Below are 8,480 nucleotides of genomic sequence, written 5' to 3'. Positions count from 1 at the left end.
ATAAAACTATATATGTATATATTTTTATAAAAATAGCTTTATAAGCAAACTTTTCATCCTGGGGGTTGGGACAGTGGCTGGCCTCCAAACACACACCGAAATTACGACGTTGGTACAACGTTCGAACAAGTTTTAACACCACCTAACCAGTTATAACAACCAATATATCAAGTTGTAACAACGTTCCAATACGTCATAAACACATTAAGCCAAGATGTAACAACTTTATTACAAGTTGTTACAAGCGGAAAATAGAGACAGTTTCGGTTTGTGTTTCCAGGCCGGCTAGGAGCGACGGTGGCCGAGAGCTTTGGACCTAATCGGCTTACGACGGAGTTGAATAAATGGACAAATATGTATTCCGGCAACCGCAAGCTTAGATAAATGGAGAGAAGGTTGAAGAAAAATTCAAAGCAGCTGTAACTACCTGGCTTGGGGGGGTGTAACTACCTGGCTTGGGGGGGTGTAACTACCTGGCTTGGGGGGGTGTAACTACCTGGCTGGGGGGGGGGTAACTACCTGGCTTGGGGGGGTGTAACTATCTGGCTAGGGGGGCGTAACTACCTGGCTGGGGGGCGTAACTACCTGGCTTGGGGGGGTGTAACTACCTGGCTTGGGGGGGTGTAACTACCTGGCTTGGGGGGGCGTAACTACCTGGCTGGGGGGTCGTAACTACCTGGCTGGGGGTGTAACTACCTGGCTGGGGGGGCGTAACTACCTGGCTGGAGAGGGACATGATTACGACATACAAGATTCTCATGGTAATAAACATGGGAGTTTGTTCAGTCTAAGAGCAGTGAGTAAAATATGTTTAAAAAGAGTGAAAATTCGGGACCACATACACAGCTCAGAGCACAATAGACCACACAACAGTCAACTGTAGACTGACAGGCTGGGACCCAAGTACCAAAGCCCAACCCCGACACTATATACAACTAGACCAGCACCATTAGGTGAGTATACTAGCACATATATTTCCAAAAATGTGAAAAGAAAACATGACATCCACAGAAAGTTTTTCAATTTTTTATGTTTTTTCCTCATTTTTTTATCCTCTTTGGCTCTTCTTTTTATTCAAACTCGAACCAACTTTCCGCCGCTGATTTTCATTTAAGGGATCCTTTTCAGTTCACCTTTTCAGTCCAGCTGAATGGTCGGCCGGCGGCTTCACTGGCCAAGACTCGACCGGTGGGAATTTCGATACATCAGTAGGGCCGACCCGGCTACCGGTATTTATATTAAAAAAAATCAATCGAGGAAAGCAGTATAGAGACTGTATATGTGTGTGTGTGCTCCGTTTTCTGATGTGCATACACTGATAGCTGGTTTTAAGTGGATTTAATTGATATTTTGTCTGGTTGTATTTGCTGTGGATTAAGTCCATCCAGTTGGACTGGTCGGTACAGGTCTCGTGTCTTCCAGGTGGGTGTTCGATCCCCCTATGGGTCGAAAGCGGCTAGCCACCGTCCCGACTTCCCTTCGTCCTATCCCCCAGCTCTCTGTCCTCATATCCTTCCAAATGCTATACAGTGTAAATTATTCAGTTGATTGACAGTTGAGAGGCAGGACCAAAGAGCCAAAGCTGAACCCCCGCAAACATAACTAGGTGAGTACAACCAGGGGAGAACAACTAGGTGAGTACAACTAGCTGAGTACAACTAGCTGATTACAACTAGCTGAGTACAACTAGGTGAGTACAACTAGGTGAGTACAACTAGCTGTGTACAACTAGGTGAGTACAACCAGGTGAGTACAGTCGTACTGACTTTACGCATTTTCCTGAATAACTTGACCGTGGTGTGAGTTGTCTCCATAACCTAGTTATTATGATAGTAATAACTAGGTTATTATTAATAATAAATATGATATTATTAAATAATAAATACCTTGTGATAATGGCAGTCATATAACTTTCATATTAGCATATAAGTTTAAAATCCAATTAAGGAAAACTCATCAGGAATTTGGAGGGATCCCGCGACAAGCCGCCGGTCTCCTGTCCCTGTCGAGGCCACTAGAGAGATGGTGGCTCCTAAGGTAAACTCGGGTAAATGTGCTTCACCGTTTCGAGTGATAGGTTCCCAGGCCTGAACTTGCAATCAACGGTAATGCTGTTTCAGAATTGCTTCCTAAAAACTGCATAACATAGGGACTGACCTATGAACGGTTAATGTGTCTTTATATTTTCATAGAAAGTCAGGGAGGAAAAAGTATATTAAACAAATATTTTGTGTTATATAATTGATATTTTTTGGGGGAGGGGGAAGACGGGAATTTTTTTTCTTTAGAAAATCATAGATTTCGAGAAATGAAACAGGTTGTATCCATATTGGGTGAGGGATATATATACAGTATACCTGTGTTTATACTTATTGTGAGTTTACGTTAGTCTTTGAGTCTATTCAGGATTAAAGTTTACTTGCTGGTTGGTTAAGTAAGCTGTTGTGGTGGCATTAATAGCAGCTCTAGGATCTGTATCTTGTTCTGGCATATACACTCACTCACTCACTCACTCACTCACTCACTCACTCACTCACTCACTCACTCACTCACTCTCTCTCTCTCTCTCTCTCTCTCTCTCTCTCTCTCTCTCTCTCTCTCTCTCTCTCTCTCTCTCTCTCCCTCCCTCTCTCTCCCTCCCTCCCTCTCCCTCTCTCTCTCACTCTCGTTCCGAAGTTTACCTCCCTTCCGGAAATTTTACTACCACCACCCCAACTACCTCCCCCCCTCACTTCTCTCCCACCTCCCTCCCTACTCTGACCGTGGCGGCTGTTGTGGTCGCGTCCCGGCACGCCCCCCTCCCAAACCTTCTTTGTTAATAGAGCCTTAGACTCGGCTCTATGGAAATACCCGCTCACTAGTTTTCTTGTGCCTAAAACGCCCGAAACGCATTCTTCTTTCCCTTGTCAAGCTGTCAAGGACCATTCTCTTCGGCTTGAAATATTTACAAAACAGGGTCTTTGGGCCCCTTTCTCCTCAGGACGAACTGTTTGGATACGTTTTAATTTGAAGTTTATTACAAACTTCTTTGTTGCCTTCATTGTGTGCTGAAGCTTCGGTAATTCTTAAAAGGTGGAAAAATGTCGTTCTTCTCCCTTCTTCTCGGATCATTAAGGCATTACCAGGGGGGTAGAAATAGCCTAAGCTACTCTATCCCTTTGAGATGTATTTATTGCTTATCTCAATAAACATACTTGAACTTGAAGGCATTACCGGCCACTCTGATTGGCATCTGTAGTGTACTCGTGTGTTTTTGAGTTTCGAACTCTGATTATCTGAAGCGCAGCAAACAAGGAGCTCCGGGATACCCACGAGTCCACACCTATACAGGGTTTAGGTGTGGACAATATAGCATTTTTAAGCAAGTTTCCTTGCATTTTGTTTTGTACTAAAAATCATCGAATATAGCAATATTTTGACGTTTATTATCCTGTGGTCTTCTGTACACCATCTCATTACTGGGTATACCGGGGTACTCCAATACACCCAGCCAGCCTCCACCCACCCACATGGTATATCTGGATATTCCTTACACCTATCCTTCCTACAGGGGTATCTCCTGAGATTTATCTCATACTCATCTCCCCTGCAGAGCATCCTGAAGCTCTTAGACCCCATCATTCCCCCCCCCATCCCCCATTCAAGGGATCCAGGGATTCTCCTCATACCCATCCCCGCCCACTCCCACCCTTCCGGAGTGTAATTGTGATGCTGAACCGCTTTAAGAGGATTAGAAAGGACCTTTCTCACCTGGTGATGCCATAATCTCGCCTCTTTATGCTCCAGCTGGGATTACCTGGGATTACCAGCTGGGATTAACAGACTGCTGGTCGCGGCTAGCTGACTAGCGGAAAAAATAGTCGTCAGTATGTTTAGGATTAATAGGATTTAACAGAGAGCTTTCTGGACTATTTTGGAGTGTTGTTGTTGTTATTATTGTTGTTTAGTCAAGGCGCTAAGTGTAAATGGTTGTATTGTTTGCTTTAAGACTGATGATTAATTGGTTAATAACATATTGGAACGAAAATCGTATTTTCTTATGTGTAGTTTGTTTTAGGAGTTCATGGAATAAATCTGGACAGACCGGGGGGGGGGAGAGAGAGAGAGAGAGAGAGAGAGAGAGAGAGAGAGAGAGAGAGAGAGAGAGAGAGAGAGAGAGAGAGAGAGAGAGAGAAAACCACTAGAACACTGACGAGAGAGTATATCAAGATCAAGAGAGAAAGAGGGCATAAGAAACCACACACACACACACACACACACACACACACACACACACACACACACACACACACACACACACACACTCACTAGTGACAGTGACAAACACTTATCATTAATACCTCTTATCTACGGATCTCTTAACCTCCCCGCTTCTTCCTTTTATTGCTCCCCTTACCCTAATTGTCCCCCCCTTACCCCTTCTCACTCCCCCTCCCCTCCACCCCCCCCCCCCTCCCCTCGCTCCCCACTTCCCCCCTACCTCAGAAAATCATATACTGAATAATATTACCGGTTAATAGAGCATAACAAGACCGGATACCTGGTTGATACCTGGTTGATGGGGTTCTGGGAGTTCTTCTACTCCCCAAGCCCGGCCCGAGGCCAGGCTCGACTTGTGAGAGTTTGGTCCACCAGGCTGTTGCTTGGAGCGGCCCGCAGGCCCACATACCCACCACAGCCCGGTTGGTCCGGCACTCCTTGGAGGAATAAATCTAGTTTCCTCTTGAAAATGTCCACGGTTGTTCCGGCAATATTTCTTATGCTTGCTGGGAGGACGTTGAACAACCGCGGACCTCTGATGTTTATACAGTGTTCTCTGATTGTGCCTATGGCACCTCTGCTCTTCATTGGTTCTATTCTACATTTTCTTCCATGTCGTTCACTCCAGTACGTTGTTATTTTACTGTGTAGATTTGGTACTTGGCCCTCCAGTATCTTCCAGGTGTATATTATTTGATATCTCTCTCGTCTTCTTTCTAGTGAGTACATTTGGAGGGCTTTGAGACGATCCCAATAATTTAGGTGCTTTATTGTTCGAACACCTGTCATATCCGGCTACGTAATAGGTTAGATTTACGGTATTATGTTGCTGCGACTCTCTTAAATACCATAGGTTGACAGTGCCTAGAATTTCTTAAGTTACCTTGAATGCCTTTACAAGGAGCTTCTCCCTCTTCTAAATTAACAACTTAGGACTTAGCGATGAGTATATTTACTGGATGAGTTTCTTGTTGATTTAGATTCAGCTACTTGGAACAAAACGTTCCAAGTAGCACGGGTTATGGTGAGCCCGGAATGAAATGAGGATTTCCAGCTTTTTTGAGAAGGTAAATCAGGACTGTTTCAGGAATCAGTGACCAGATTCACGAAGCAGTTACGCAAGTACTTACGAACGTGTAAATCTTTCCTCAATCTTTGACGGCTTTGGTTACATTTATTAAACAGTTTACAAACATGGAACTTGCCAATCAACTGTTGTTATTATTATAAACAGCCTCCTGGTGCTTCGGAGCTCATTAACTGTTTAATAATTGTAAACAAAGCCACCAAAGATTGAGAAAAGATGTACAGGTTCGTAAGTGCTTGCGTAACTGCTTCGTGAATCTGGCCCCTGGATAATAGGATGGTGCGGAATGGTGCGTTTGGGCACCGACGAGCGCTATAGAAAGGGTTCAATATGAGCTGCTATACACCCACACTTTTCGACCCCAATTCATAATTTAAATACAAAGAACCTTCGTGGTCCATTTGTGGTCCTGAAGTATTAGTTTCTATTTGAGGTGTATGCGTTAGTGGGGGAGAGAGTGCAGGTGGGGGCCAGAGTGCAGGTGGGGGCCAGAGTGCAGGTGGGGGCCAGAGTGCAGGTGGGGGCCAGAGTGCAGGTGGGGGCCAGAGTGCAGGCGGGAGCCAGAGTGCAGGGGGGGGGGGCCAGAGTGCAGGTGGGAGTGATAATATGCTTGTGTCCCATCGTCAAGCAACCCTGCTCTCGCACAAGACAGCACATATATGACTTATTGCTTATAGTCACTATTTCGCTTATAAATAAGTATATATATGACATATTCCAAGCCATGGAAATATTTTAATATTTTTTTCAAGGCACTAACTTTTTCTCTCAGTTTTATGAAACAATAGAGATTTTATACAAAATTAGGCAATATCCTGAGTTACTTTACAATTTATTTAAATATTTTAGTTTTGTTTTATTACTTTATAAAACTGTAATATCAATATAGGTAAAGGTTCAGTACTAATTGTAATATCTTTACATACTAAGAAGGTTAGGTTAGGTTAGGTTAGGTTAGGTTAGGTTAGGTTAGGTTAGGTTGTGGTTTTCTATTCAGCTTTTCAAAATAAACTCAAATATTCACAATAAATTAGTATGTCACATATGCACCTATTCATAAGCAAGATATTGACTATAAGCAAGTGTGAGAACGGGTTGCGTCAACACAGGCAGCCAGTCATCCTTGTAGATAAAACGATGGGGAATTATTCGCGGTGTCTCCATTTGTAAAGCATTAGTCAGGCAACGCTGACACGCGCGTGCACGCGCACACACACACACACACACACACACACACACACACACACACACACACACACACACACACACACACACACACACACAAAGAAAGAACATTTTTTTGTGTCAGAGTGGTTGACAAATGGAATGCATTAGGAAGTGATGTGGTGGAGGCTGACTCCATACACAGTTTCAAGTGTAGATATGATAGAGCCCAATAAGCTCAGAAACCTGTACACCTGTTGACTGACGGTTGAGAGGCGGGACCAAAGAGCTAGAGCTCAACCCCCGCAAGTACAATTAGGTGAGCACACACACACACACACACGCACACACGCACACACACATACACACACACACACACACACACACACACACACACACACACATCAAGGGGGCCTGGTAGCCTGGTGGATAGCGCGCAGGTCTCGTAATTCTGTGGCGCGGGTTCGATTCCCGCACCAGGTAGAAACAAATGGGAAAAGTTTCTTTCACCCTGAATGCCCCTGTTACCTAGCAGTAAATAGGTACCTGGGAGTTAGTCAGCTGTCACGGGCTGTTTCCTGGTGTGTGTGTGTGGAGAGAGAAAAAAAATAGTAACAGTTGATTGACAGTTGAGAGGCGGGCCGAAAGAGCAAAGCTCAACCCCCGCAAACACAACTAGGTGAATACACACACACACACACACACACACACACACACACACACACACACTCACACACACACACACACACACACACACACACACACACACACACACACAGCATGGATTCAGTGAAAGTAAATCTGGCCTCATTACATAATTGTGGATAGTGAGAAAACCTAAGCCACAGAGCCTGAACACACCGCCCCCCGGCTCCTGTACCAAGTAAGTCCAATATACGGGCTCGCCATAGCCCGTGCTACTCGAGAGGATTTTTTTTTTTATCCGATTAGCTGAATCTTAAACAACAGCAACAACAACTAGGGAAATGAGGTCCTTATGAGGGCAGAATTCTCATGAGTGGTGACCAGAGGCACCAGCACACCACCTCATTGGTCAAGACTCACACCTCAAGTCCAAGTAATCTTACAGAATAAACTTATTCTTCACAATGTTTGCTGATGTCGACAATTATGAGGAGCATTAATGTAGGAGAAAACAAATTTGCAAAAAGCTGGAGGATGATCTAGACCAACCGGTTGGTTTGGGGGGGAGGATGATATTCAACAAATGGACACTAAAGTTTAATTGATGTAAGTGCAAACTAATGAAACCGGGTGTTGAGAGCAAGATGCCGTCGAGTACAAAGGTACCAAATAGAAGATGAAACGCTTCAAGAATCAAGCAAAATAACCTGTGGGGGGCGGAGGGGGGGCGGAGGGGGGGGGGGGGTGGGAGAGGGGGGGAGGGGATATGGTATCACACTGAACCTGTCTCCCTAAATCCACAACAAATGGGGTATCATCAGTGTCGTATGAGAGGTTGGCCGACATCAAACCTAACCCTTTAGAAATCCGGTTGGTGACTTATCTGGCACTTCCTCATATATCAGTCTAATCCTGGAATAGGCGGCACCGGCGCCTATTCCAGGATTATGATAACCCAACAGCCAGCTTGCGAGGAATGACGAAGGGAATTAAACCTTATGTCAATGGAGACACAGGTGTTAGCGTGAGACATGATTACCACATACAAAATTTTCAAAGGAGTATAATGTGTTGGTCCTATTGCCATTCAATAGGGCAGACAAAGAAAGACTATTTAACATGGCTGGATTTCGAACAAGGGGGGGATGTAGGTTGGAACAAGAGTTCAATATTGAACCATAGAGACGTTTAGACAGAAGTAGCTTAGTATTATGAGTAATGAATTGCATTATCAAGTGGTGTGGTGGAGATTCCATACACTGTGTATGGAGACTCCATACACAGTTTCCAATGTTGACATGATAGAGCCCAACAGGCTCTGAAT

The sequence above is a fragment of the Procambarus clarkii genome, chromosome 16 (genome assembly GCF_040958095.1).
Source record: "Procambarus clarkii isolate CNS0578487 chromosome 16, FALCON_Pclarkii_2.0, whole genome shotgun sequence".
In the NCBI taxonomy this organism is placed as follows: Eukaryota; Metazoa; Arthropoda; class Malacostraca; order Decapoda; family Cambaridae; genus Procambarus; species Procambarus clarkii.
Note: the sequence above shows the minus strand (reverse complement) of the source record.